The 13,540-nt window shown below is 35.5% G+C and overlaps 1 protein-coding gene across 8 annotated transcripts in view; it reads right to left on the bottom strand.

The window, feature by feature from the left end:
• The window catches only part of SHC3 (SHC adaptor protein 3), a 77,585-nt gene that overhangs the window by 41,729 nt on the left and 22,316 nt on the right, over positions 1-13,540 (bottom strand). The gene's annotated exons all lie outside the window — the stretch shown is intronic.

Here is a 13,540-nt window from a genome sequence, read left to right as displayed (position 1 = left end):
TTTATTTTTAACCTAGTCACTTTAATACACCCAATTTATAATGTGTTGATGTGCTTTTTTAGTTTTCTTCTGTCTTAATTGATCCATTTTAGATATAATCAAAGTAAAAAATAATCTTAATGAGAAAGGAAGTGTGGTAAAGGAAATTCATCTAGGACAAACTTATTTAACAGGGAGAGAACTAAGTCTCATTAGAACAAAAAAGGCAAATTATAACAGGGAAAGCTGAAAAGAACACCAGCAACCAAATTCCTTAATAAACAGCTCAGGGATAGATGTGATTTAGTATTTTCATTTATTATAGTAGTAAAAAGATGAAAAATGCTAATCCAATATACTAATAACCCATGCTGGGAAATGGCTTTAACAGGGTCATTCAAGAAAGGAATGACATGAAGGTTAGCTAATATTAAGACAAGACCAGACTTTTTGACCCAGATTTCTGCCCTGCATCTCTGTGGGAAAAAGGGAGAACCATCATGAAAGATGTTAAAATTCAACAGTATCTATCACTGGGAGTGAGAAAAGCTCAGGTGCATCTTCTAGATTTGCTTCCAAAAGTGGGCATAACTTGCATATGCTAAAGTCTACAGGAGCTAAAGCTCTTATCAGGTATTTGGATAGTGGCTTTGTACACACTGCCTCATGACTGGCATATCCCATGGCAGTGTCTTTGCGTGTAGGTTAAGTATTCAACCATACACTTGACTTTTGACAGTCAAGGGAATTGGGGATGAGTCTTTACATCATGAGCCTAATAATGATGATCATGACGCTATTCTACCATGGTGTTTTTATATCAGCTCTTATATCAGTTTTGTATCAGTTTTTCTATATTCACAGCATAATGCAATCTATTTGGGTATGAAAATGGTGCAAAAATCAAGTGAGGCCACAATTTTTGGCTGTTTGAGAATTTTATTTTTGCTGAAAAAATAATCTTTTAATTAGAGAATTACTGCATCAGTAACTATAATATCTACAATTTCAGAAAATATTTTCCATAGAAGCATGTATGTCATAAACTGTTTACAGGCTGACGAAATATCTAGTTTGTTTTCACATATTCATTATTATTTCATTTATTTCTATCAAAGGCTATGAAGTCATTACAATACTGAATAAAATTAGCTAGAATATCAACTGACTCTTATTCGTTAAATTGCTCGAACTTACATTTACTGTATTATAGCACACAGTTTCTGAGAAGGGTTATCTCAAGACTCATTTCCTAGAATATTTTAGAAATCTCCTGCAAATTTATGTTTTCTGAAAGTTTATAAAATGGTGGTGGAAAGTATCTTGTCTAAAGAGACCCTGGCACATGGAGCTTTCAAGTTAAAAATCATACTCTCAAACTGTCATCTATGAGTGCAAAATTAGACAATCCTTGTATCTTATTACAAATAAATTCCTTTTTTTACATCTACTTCTGCCTCAGTACTTAAAACATATTCCTGCTCTGATGAAGGGAGTTACGCCATTAACTCTATTTTTAATTATCTCAGAGGGTGATTTGATTTTCTTGGAGATTAAATTCTTTAGCATCACTTGAGATAATCAGCTGAAATCATTTAACTTATGCCAATAAACAGCAATGATCAATGTTTTCCTGTTTTCTTTCCTTGTCATTTTGTTTTAGTCTATGATACTTTCATGAATTAATTTTGCCAATTATTTATTTCATACAAAATGCTTTTATAATTAAATATGCTGTAAATGGTATGACTATTTAAAGGTATCCCTGTGATTTTTTTTGTTAAAGAAATTTCATTATTTCATCAACCTGTTAGTTTAGACCTCTCAATACTAAAACACTCTTGGATTGCACTTGCTCCTTCACTTACCTATATTTGCCACAAGTCTTTTAAAGCAAAGTAATTGTACAAGTTTGAGAACCAGGTCCAGCATTTTGGAAGCAAACTCTGGAAGGTATTTTGACAAGTACATGCAGGCGTGCAAATAAATACACAAAAACATGTGCACACAAGTCACTGTCAAAATAAACGGACAAATAAGTAGACAAAAACTCATAAACATACTTAGAAGACGTGCATTCAGACTCCTTTGAGTCATACTACCTCATCTGCATTAACAAAAGTAGAGACAAGATCAGACTGAAGGAAGGTCAGATGGAAAAATTACCCTGTACTTGTTTTTATGTATATCACAGAGACAGCTGAACACAACATAGTAAGGATTGCAGTTTCCTGACTGATCAATGCAAAGATGGCAACTGATTTTCTGGGATAAAAGATGTGAACACTTAATCACCACGGCATGTTTTCAAGTAACGAAATTACTATAAAAATTGACATTCAAAAGGTCCAAAGGCCAACTACAGGGACATATAACTCACCTACTGCTATGCTTCAATTATTCCCCAAGACCAACACTGCTGTCTAAAAATATCCATTTGAAGTACATCCTGACAAGGATCCACAGAAAGAAGACACACAACCAAGATAGCAAGGAAATAAATTATTCATTTATTTCAACAAATAAATACCCTGATTAAAAAGAAATGCTATCTTTTGCTTTAGGCATTCCATGAAACATTTAAAATATAGTTATAAAACAGTGTACTTCTAAAAAAAGCTCCTCTTCACCCAGCACTTAATGTATATTCTAACCAATCAGCTACTGTGCACTGTGAAATTTATGAGCTCCCGCTATCATCCTCCCTCTCACTGCTCAGGAACCAAATATATCGAGATGCAGCCCACCTTGAAGTAGGAGGATTTGGGACTACTAATTCCAAGATTTCTCAGAAAACATTCTGCCTTCTGTTGACTTTCTAATATTTGAATGAGTTTCCAGCTTGTGTACATTGAAAGGTACTATGTCCCAAGGAAAAAGTCTTTCACATGAATGAATACCTTCCCATTCAGAGGTTTTAGATTCATAACTTGTACTTTTCATGCTAAACAGTACCTTGCAGGAAGCAGAGTGCCACATACAGGTGGGACTATGTAGCTCTCATTCCATGTGGTTCCAACATCCTTACTAGTTACAATTTTGACAGATTAGTGTAAGAGAAGGCTATATGTCCCAGATTTCTGGTTTGTCCCATATGTGAAGACTTCTTCTGTACTCCCTAAAGTACCTGTCTTCCTTATGGCTCAGAAAATTCTTGTTCAGCAACTAAAACTTTTTACTGAAGCCTGTCTAAGAGAGGATATTGAGTTCTCCCAACACTTGTCAGAAACAGACATGAATGCTGGCTGGGTGCATTCGTGTACTTGGAGCCAAGAGGAAAAAAGAAAAAAAGAGAATAGTCATTGTCAGAGAAGCCTTTTGCTCCAGAAATATGAACAACCTTGTTCGGTGCTTCCTAACAAGCTCTTCAAAATACCAAGTTACTGGAAGAAATTCTCCACTGTTGGACCAAGAAGCTAGCAGTAACAACTGCAAGAAATACATTTATAAAAACATAGCAAGACTTATTCTATTATTGCATCAGGATGTAGCTCCATACAACACTGAAGCAGTCCAGCCTACATACACGTCTAGCAGATGAGTGTCTGCCTTGTACATAGCATGAAGATCTACCCATCAGCTACTCTCAAACAAAATAAGAACTCCGAGTCTCTGAATCTGAACTACCAGAGTAGCATTAACTCATCAAAACTGCATGGTTACTCTTAGTAAATTAAGATTTACTGGTTTTAATCTGTGTAACCAGACAACCATCATCAGATCTGAGTGGTTCACTACTCTGCAGCTTGTACCTGCCCTGTACAAGTCATGTAGGAGATAACATGGTTGCATCACCAAACAGACATACACTTGCATTGTTAGACAAAAATTAGCCTGTGCCTTCAAGTACGCTCTAAGATTACACAGCTGCAGATAATAGCCTGGGGACTCAAAAATTAGATTGTGATTTCTGGAGTTCTGTGTGTTGTATGGAGATACAAGTTTTGAAAACAGATATAAAACACCTTGTCATAAGCTGGGCAATTCACTGCAGTTTTCTCACCCATGGGCTTAGGCTGTGCTTTTATTTGTCATGTGCAAAAGAGAAAAAGTGAGCATCTTTTACTTGCCACATCTGGTTCTCTGGTTCTCATGTGTATCTCAAGTCATATGCCTACATTTTCTTTTATTTTTTATTTTTTATTTTTTTTCTTTTCTTTCTTTTTTCTTTTTTTTTTTTTTTTTTTGAGGGGTGGGGGAATTTGCTTGTTTGGTTTTGTGGGTTTTATTGTTTTACATTTTATTCTCATTAGCCAAAGTGCTAATCCAGAATTACATTATGCCATGGAAGTAAAGGAGTAGTTAGTTAGTACTAATTGACTAGTGCTAGTTAACTATGGCTGAGGACTCCCTTATTTAAAAATAAGAGCTTTTATTTCAGATTCTATTGCTACTACCGCAATATGCATTTATTTATGCATCAAAGTGACAGTTCCTTCTAATTTCAGGTATCACCATCAACAGCTAAAGGAGCTTGTGAAATGTGCACTGAGAGTTCCACAATGTTTCACAGTACTTAAAAATTACTTTCAGGTTTGCTATCATATTAAGACTCAAATCCAGATGCACACTAACAAGCAGGCCATAATATAAAAATAGCAACAGCCCAGAACATGATTTCAAGATAGTAAGCTTGTCCACATGTAACTGTGGATACAGTCAGGATTTTTAATAACCATATTGATGTGTGAAAAGGAGAAGGGGAGGGAAAAAAAAAAACCCCAACCCAAAAACAGCCTCAGCCAAAAGCAGCCCAAGGCATAGCCAGAGACTGCGAGATTGACAAGTATTTTATAAAATGAATTTTTCTCTTTAGCAAATTAATATGAAACTCAATCCTTCAATCCCTTTGATATCATGTCAGATGAAATTCCCAGCTTAACTGAATTTACAAAACCCACTTTCTAAACCACTGAAGTAGGGAAAAAAACACCCACAAAATTTTTTTTTTAAAAACTTTAAAAAAAATTTTAACCAAATTTTAAAAGATAATTAAAAAAAGAGGGACAAGCCTAAGAAGGGACTGCAATCAGAAAGTGTTCCCTTTAATAAAATAAATTAAATTAAAGAAAAATAGTAAGTGCCACAATGCTTTCTAGTTTTTTAATTGTGCTTTACATGAACATTTATTACCCTGAATACCTTACTAGCTTGACTGAGACATGCACCACAAAATTACTTAACTCTGCTAATCAGCAAGACATGGGTACAAAAAGAAAAGATAGCTTACCAAAACATACATTTCCTTCTTTACTTCATAGGGAGATCATAGTGTAGTTGTATGTATTTTATTTATATGATTTGATTGAATCAACACTTGAAACCTTTTAAATATAGAGGTACTGCATTCATACTGAAGAAAAGTACATGTAAAGGCCCCTTATAATATGCTAGTAATTAACCCAAGGATGCTCAGCTACCCAACTAGGACATAATCTGGGAATCTGATCAATCTTTCTGGACTCAATGATTAGCAAGACCTGCATTCTAACGTGCAAAAACCTTTTTTCTTTGTTTTTGTGGGCTTCGTTTGTTTCTTTGGTTTTTGGGGCTTTGCTTCTTTGTTTTGTGGGGTTTTGCTTCTTTGTTTTCTTTTTTACTTTAAGAGCTTCCCATTGCTAAGAGGGTGCTGTCAAATGTCAGGGAAACCTTTTCCTGGCAGGTGGACAACCATTGTCCTACCATTATCACAGCAAACATTTCACCCAAACTCTGGCATCACAGAAGTCTGCAGGATACCCTCTCACTTCAGGTGTTGCTGAAAATGCAAAGTCTTTGATGGGCAGAAGAGGCAGCCTTTGAAAATGCTGGCTACCATCAGCTGAGCAGATAGCAGTGTTGTTAGGACAAGGTCCTACATGCACAAAACCATTCAGATTTATGCTAGTTTACCTAGACACTTCCAGTAGAAGAATGGAATGGAAAATTTGTTCTGTGACATTTCTAATGTAGACTAAGTTATAATATTAGAAAAAGCTGTGGGCAGAACCAAGACTAGATATTCAGAGAGAAATAAATTTGTATAAGCAGTAGTCAGAGAGTTTTAAGTCAGATGCTAGAGATTTCAGTTTCTCTAAAAAGTTTGAATAGTTTGGAATATAAATGTATTTGTCTTTAAATTCTCTGCTTAACTATCACCTAACACCATATTAAAATATTAGCTAACATGGGTGTTACTCTCCCAGCCATGCCATAGCCTCCTGCCCTTCCCTCCCCTTGGGGCAAGACGTATCTTCAGACACATATGCAGGTCTCTGGGGGCACCTGATGACTGTGCTCTACCAGTACATGCCAATGCCCTCAGTCTGTACCTCTGCCCCGTGCTTTCCTGCTATATGCAAAACAGCATACCTGGTTGTGGAAGCAGCAATCCTGCATGAAAGAAACACTGGCAGCCTTGTTCTGAATGAGGAAAAGGCCCTATATTTAGACACTGTCAGAATCCGGCACCAAAAATGTGTCATAAACATATGCTGCCATGAAAAACAGAAAGGCTCTCTTCCGTGCTTTCATACTTTTGCAGTTGGTAATTTTTATACCAGTAATCATGTACAGAGCTTTACAGTGAATCAATATTTCCCCCAAAGGTTTTTTTCTCATTAAAGAATTCATGTTCCAATCAAGACAGAAAACTCTAAGTAAGGATTGATTGAGTGGAAACGGAACAGAAAATCTTCTTTGGGGTTCAACTACAGATAAGCCTCAACCGTTCAGTGTAAATTTATCATCACAAAAATCCTCCCTGAGACAAGTAAACCAACAGAGCTTTCACACTAGCAGAAATGATGATGGATATGACAATCAATTGCATTCCTCTTGAAAACAGGTGGTTCGCTTCTATAGCAGTGGATGAGAGAACACAGTTCTCCCAAGAATACCTCCAACTCTGGCCAACACCTTCCTATTTCCTCTTGCACAGTAACTGGTTTCTACAGCAAAAAAACAGGTTATATGCCTCAATATATTCAGATTAACAATTCTTAAGTGGCAAATAATAGCCAACACTTTCTATGAATTGTCTTACCCTATGAAAGCATACTGGCAGCATCTCACAATCAACTCAACAGTAAGGATTCAGAATCCCTTAAAAAAGGCAAATGATTCAGCTAGGAAAAGAAGAAGGTATTTTATCTTATCTTGAAAAGCAATTTAGTAAGTCAACTCTGAGGTCTCATTCTTGCTAGTGAGGGGAAAGACATAACCGAGAAACAAATTTTGTGTCTGACTATTTTCTAATCTCCATCTCAAATGGGGTTGAAAACAAAACATCTTCAAATAAAATACTTTTTTCTTATTTCTTACTTGCAGGTGAGTGAAACAAGATTGCCAACATCATGCCAAAAAATATTTATGTAGTAGACATGTTAAACAAATGAGGCCTTCATAAGATTTCAGAAAAATCCCATATTGGTAGTTTTGCATGAACAATATTTCTTATGTTCTTATCTTACAGATAACTGTTCTTGCATGCAAAACCTCAGAAATGTTAGAATCAGAAGTTCACACACTGGACAGTGACTTATTCTATTATTTTAAATGTAAACACATTTGGTATTAAGCCTCAATTTTTTGTATGGGCCAAAAATTTCCTTTAAAAAAGCACTATATTTGAGGGAAAAAACCCACAAGTTTTAGTTCTGTACTTTTTAGGTTTAATTTTAAAAATACATAATAACAGTGAATGCAATTATTGCAGTTTGAACCACTTAGATTATGCACTGCAGTAGCATAGATGAATTGCTTCATTTTCACAGCTGCATACTTTAATTCAGTGAACACTTTCCAGACTCTATTGCTGCTACCTTGAATATCCACTAAGATATACTTCCCTTTAAAGCACCATGCAGATTAATTCCAGCAGCTTATGTTCTGCATCAGAATTCCTTTAACACAAACACAAAAAAGCTTCTGCAGCCAAAACAATATGCTTCAATAGTTGGAAATCATATTAGATATTTGAAACTGTAAATATGGACACTGTAAATATATCTAACTATTAAAGAACTTGTTCTTCCTCAGTCATTAGAGAGTAAGAGAGTCATTAGGAAGTAGAACTTCCTGATGATGAGTATCACTAAAGCACAGACTCAGAAGATGGACGATCTAACAGGTGCTTTTCCACTACGCCAAATACAAACCCATGTTAAGTATCTGAAATGCATATACTGTTCTGCTTTCTAAACTGTGCATTTGGAGGTGTGATGTAGGAAGGACCTGTCACTGTTAAAACTGAAAATCCAAAACATGCAGGGAGGGAGAGGGAGTACTTTTTTATATGAATGCCACACATACCTCTTGTCTTCATCACAAGAGTTCAGCAATTAAACCAGATCTTTTTTCTGAGTTTTTATCAATATTTAACTCTCCTATGCTGAAGCTATAGTTTCTTGTGTTCTTAGTAAGAGTCCCCAAAAGATGACTTCCACTGTGCAGAAAAAAGGGATAAGGGGAGAGATTTCCAAGGCTGGATTTAAATAATGAAAAATCTCTAGAAGGTATCCCTGCAGCATAAAGGCTATGAAGAAGCAGAGCAGCTCTGGGAGGCTGGGGGTACCACCAGGCCCTTAATGGCCCCAAGCAGGCTCACTTGAGACCCCTTTTTACCGCCACTCCCAAAACTTCCAAGGCCAGGGTCATCTCAGAATTGGCACCTGCAGCTTCCAGCCTTTGCCCAATACCAGGCAGCCCTGCCTTTCCATCTTTTCCATCTTTTCTTTCCTTGCCAGAAATAAATATATTGCAAGAGAGCATTCATACAATGTTTCTAGTTACTTAGTGCTTGATGCTTACTTTTTCTACACAATTAATTTACAAAAAAAAGGTTAGTAAAAGTGAATAACATGGTAGCATCTGCATTCAACATGTGGTGACAAAACATGGGCCCTACAGTTGGTGACAAAAACAGTGTTTCTAAAACATTCCAATTCCTTGGGAAGTTACAGGTGATTCTAAAATGTCCTGTGGTTCATGAAAGCAATTCATCTATAAAAAAAGAGACAATACTGCTTCTTTTAATTACTTTATCACAGATAAACAGTGTCAAACGTCAGTCAGGAAGGATGTTGCTGCCCCATAAGACATGCTCTCTCTTGTGTAATTCCTAAATTAGTAAGACCTAAAAATAGAAATAAAGGCATCTTAGTACAACAACATATCCAAAGGATGGAAATGATGCTGAATAAACTAAGACAACATCTTAAGATAAACCTCTCTCTTTTGGTCTGGTCCTTGTTATTTAAGGTATTTGTTCAACTTATGTCTCTAATTTCAGGATTTATTCTCAGGTAAAAAAACAGATAAAAATACTTGTATCAGTAAATCCAATGTGATGATGCTGTACCAAAAAAACAACCTAGATAGCTTTTTATGTCTACCTCACATTATTTTCTTTGTGTCACTCTACACCCTGTCTACTTTTATTTTTTATGGTTCTGGTTGCCATTTCTGTCTAATTTCAAATCTGTTTTTTTCAATCTTTAGACTTTTAGCTGTGACTTGGATTGTCTGATTCAGCCTTTTGAGACTGAAATCTTACCTGGCCCTATGAAAATTTGTTTGAAAAACCTAGGGGAATATTTAGCTTATTAAACAAACATTCTAGATTATCCTTACTGAATTGCACCTAGTCCCTCCAGAAAACAAGGGATTACTGGAAATTGTGCTTGCACTGAGTCCCATCATTATTCCTATCACAACACAAATGGACAGGCTCTGCCTCAGATCTGACCTGACTGCAGCTGACAAAGGTCGAGCTGCATTACATTTTGTCAAAAATATATAGCATCAAATGAAATTAATATTGCATGACTATGCAGAATTGCAGAGAAGCAATACTGAACCCCTCCCTCTACAAAATTTATTTCATCGCATGGGGCAGTAAATCACCTTGAAAGAGCATTAGCAGCTGGGAAGGCTGGTTGTCTCTGACACTACACCAAAGCAGATCTGAGCTTTTTCTCATTGTAAACAAGAAAATTTAATATTGATACTTTGTGCATTCACTTGAACTTTCAGCTATAAATGAAGCCAGGCTGGAGCACAAGTATAGCTTTGTGTTAGTGGAGACAAGATTTCTCTTCGGCTAGGGGAGAAAGAAGCACCCCACCACTGGGACGAAGGAGAGCCTTGTCTCCAGCAGCAAAGAAGGGCATGGGTTTTCCTGAAGATCTTGATTCATCTGTGTGTTTTCTTTATGTTCGTAGTGGCAAATATTTACATTGGGCACATGATATTCTTACTGTAAACATTGTTGGAAGGCGAGTAAAAAAATCAACAATCCAATTCCCAAGGAAAAACAGAGCAGGAATTCTGCCTGAATGCAATTTTACCTCCTACACTGACCAGCTAAATTCATTTAGGGATTTTAAAATTGTAGGACATACATAACTAGCAGGATAAATAACTAGCAAGAGTATAATTTTTGCTTTAAACAAAAATACTCCGTGCAAACACTCCAAATGTACTGGAGAACAGACATTCATGTTGACAGCTGAATCCTTCAACTCTGAAATCAATACATGCTTTGCTTTGTACAGAACGTGTGCAAATGTACAGTAATAGTACTTGATTCATGTAATTAGAATAATATTATAATTAAAGACTCTATGGTATGATTTCTGCTCGTAGAATCTGATCTAGTTTCTCTGAGAAATGTTCTCTTCCTGTTATTTGGCTGTACAACAGACCCACAGCAGTTCAGGTCCATGAAGATCAAAAGAAAGGTTTTCAACTGAGCAACAGGCAGCAATATAATTCTTTCATAGTCCAAATAACAGTAAAGGAAAATGGAAAGGATACTAACTGATCTCTCAGGAACATGGCACAATAGGAGGGATTATTTACTTAACCAATGCTGTCTTTGTCACTTACTTCTCTCTCCCCTAATCTGCATGCATGCAGCTTTAAAATTCACAGTGATAAGCCAGTTTCATTAGTTTTTGTTAACACTGTTTGGGTACCCGGGTTGAGGGTAGCAGACTCTGAAGTAAAAACTCAGTATTCTATCCTATTATTACCATATGACTGAAACACACAACACATTTTGTAAACATGTAAACCTCATTACAAACAGGATGCTTTGGGACTATGTTTTTTTGTTATTAGAATTACATGCACTAAATCCTACTGAGTATGTTTTTAGTCAGGCCATGCCAAACAATCAGTGATTAACCAACAGCACTACCTTAATTTGACTGACAAAAGCTGAATTTAAATCTGATTAAAAGAAAGCCAAACAAATTTGCACAAGTTTTTTCTGCAAAGAAGATAAATTTAACCAAAAAGAGATATGAAAAAGTCTTGCTGTGAAGTTCTCTTTTTTAGTGAGAGTAAATCAATTCTGGTTAAAACAGAAAGGGAAAAAAAAAAGAAATATTTTTTCAAAGAGTCCTGAAGTCTTCTAGAGGAAGGCAACATATGATGCAGTTCCCACTTTGTTACCTCCATTTAAGGCTGTGCTTTGCAGTTTGGGTTAGCCACTAAAGAGACACAGCCATTCAGTTCATCCCTAAGCACACACTTAACTTCCAGTGTACAAAGGTAGCCTCAATTATTTCAATGAGAATGCTCTTAATTCAATGAGAATGCAGGAATGTTTGCAGAACTGAAGCCTTTACTTGGTGATGTGTTTGAACAGCTTCACAATGATGTCTGTTTTCCACATCAGATATAAACTGCTGTTATTCCCTCCCAAGGAATGAAAGTGTTAAAAATGTTAAAGAAATAATTTCAGTTAGGATTGTATTCTTGAAATATTTTGCTATAATATTAATAATTTCCTGTCCTTTTAATTGAAATATTATTTGCCTAACTTGCAGTGATTCTTTTGGATGAAACAGTTCTTCCTTCCTCTCTCTCAGATACTATATTTCTATCTGGCTTTTAAAACTAGATTTACCCAGGTCTGTTCTATACTACTGTGTTGGCTTTAAATCTTACAGGCTTTTTCAGACACACTTCATATAGGTATATAAAATTAGACAGTATTTTTGGTTTCTTTAGTTTTCAACTTCATTTTAAACTCATTGACACTTGTTACAAAATCCAGCCATGAGTTACCTGAAGACAGAAATGCATTTGCCTCTCGACTGTTGTGCTCTTATTCAAATGAAACAAACTCCAAAATGTTTATAGCATTACCCAATTATACTCATCAGTAGATATTCATCACCAGAAACAACAGATTACAATGAAACATTTAACTGTTGTTACAATACTCTGGGTTTTTTACACTTTTTTTATTCTATGTATTTGTTTTTCTGACAACATGAACATGTATAATCTCTCCCTGTAGTAATCAGTCCCACTATAGGGAAAGCGCTGAGCTCTTTAAGGACTTCCATCACAGCAAACTTTTTTTTTTCATTAATTCATTATTTGTTAAACTGTCCAGCAGTAGCATTAAGTAAGATATCAGTACCTGACCACCTTATGTCCCCAATATGATTATGCTCATTGTCTAATTTCTTACTAAAATGTTTTTTGGGGTAGTTTTCTGAAAATTTTTATGTTATAATATATAAAAATGCAACATGAAATCCACTGGGAGGAAAAAATGCAGAAAGTGCCAGCACTTTTAGGGTTGAAAACAATTACATTGCAGCAGACCACGGAGATCAGAATATAGCTACAGTTTACCATAATCCTACACCTTTTTAAGCACAGAGTTACACTGCCTATTTTAAAAATGAGTAATATGTGAAAATGTGGGAACAGCAGTGAAGTTTCAGATTTTTCATACATTGCACGTAGGAATTTTGTGTCTCTTACTTCAGAAGATTCCAATGTGAGTTATCAAACTGCCCAGTAGTTACAATTAACCCTGTCCCATGACTAATTTTCTGTCTTAAGTGTGGATTAATGAGAAAATTGTAACCCAGTGCACATTTGCACAAAAAAAAAAAAAAAGATAAAAGCTTTGCTGGTTAACAACAAATCTAATTTTTGTCTCCTTTAACAAATGGCATATGGAATTTTCTGCAAGGCATGTGGTACTAATTAAACATGGTATGAGTCCCCCAAACAGTCAGTATAGCCATGAGGTACCCAAAGAATGTTACCCCTCAGTATACATTATCTGTGTATTGATTTGATAGTCTGAATGGACAAAAGTCCTGGTTGCAAACAATGTTTAAGGGTTTGGGAACTGCACTTCTATTCTTATCCATATGAATGCTGCAGTTGCCAAGGAAAACTGAGATACAAAATAAGCAAGCAAATTGGGAATTAATCAAGACCAGTTTATTTTCATTCATTCATTAACCACTTATTTGGGTATTTATTTTCAACCTTTGTTTTTACATTTAGAGTACTGTTCTGCAACTCTTATGCCAGAAACCACAAAGTTAAATTAATCCTCCTATTTTTTTAATGGAAACAATAACCTAGATTCCATACATTTTAATGACTAATAAACTATTAACAAACACCTAAAAGTAAGTTGTTTAATTGATTTGGAAAATTCTGATATATACAGTGTACTTTCATGTACTCAACATCAATTGCACTAATTAAATATTTGTTCTACTATCTCTGTTAGATATGGGTAAATGACTTTAAATGC

This window comes from Corvus cornix, chromosome Z (genome assembly GCF_000738735.6).
Source record: "Corvus cornix cornix isolate S_Up_H32 chromosome Z, ASM73873v5, whole genome shotgun sequence".
In the NCBI taxonomy this organism is placed as follows: domain Eukaryota; kingdom Metazoa; phylum Chordata; class Aves; order Passeriformes; family Corvidae; genus Corvus; species Corvus cornix.
This window is presented reverse-complemented; position numbering and strand designations above follow the sequence as displayed.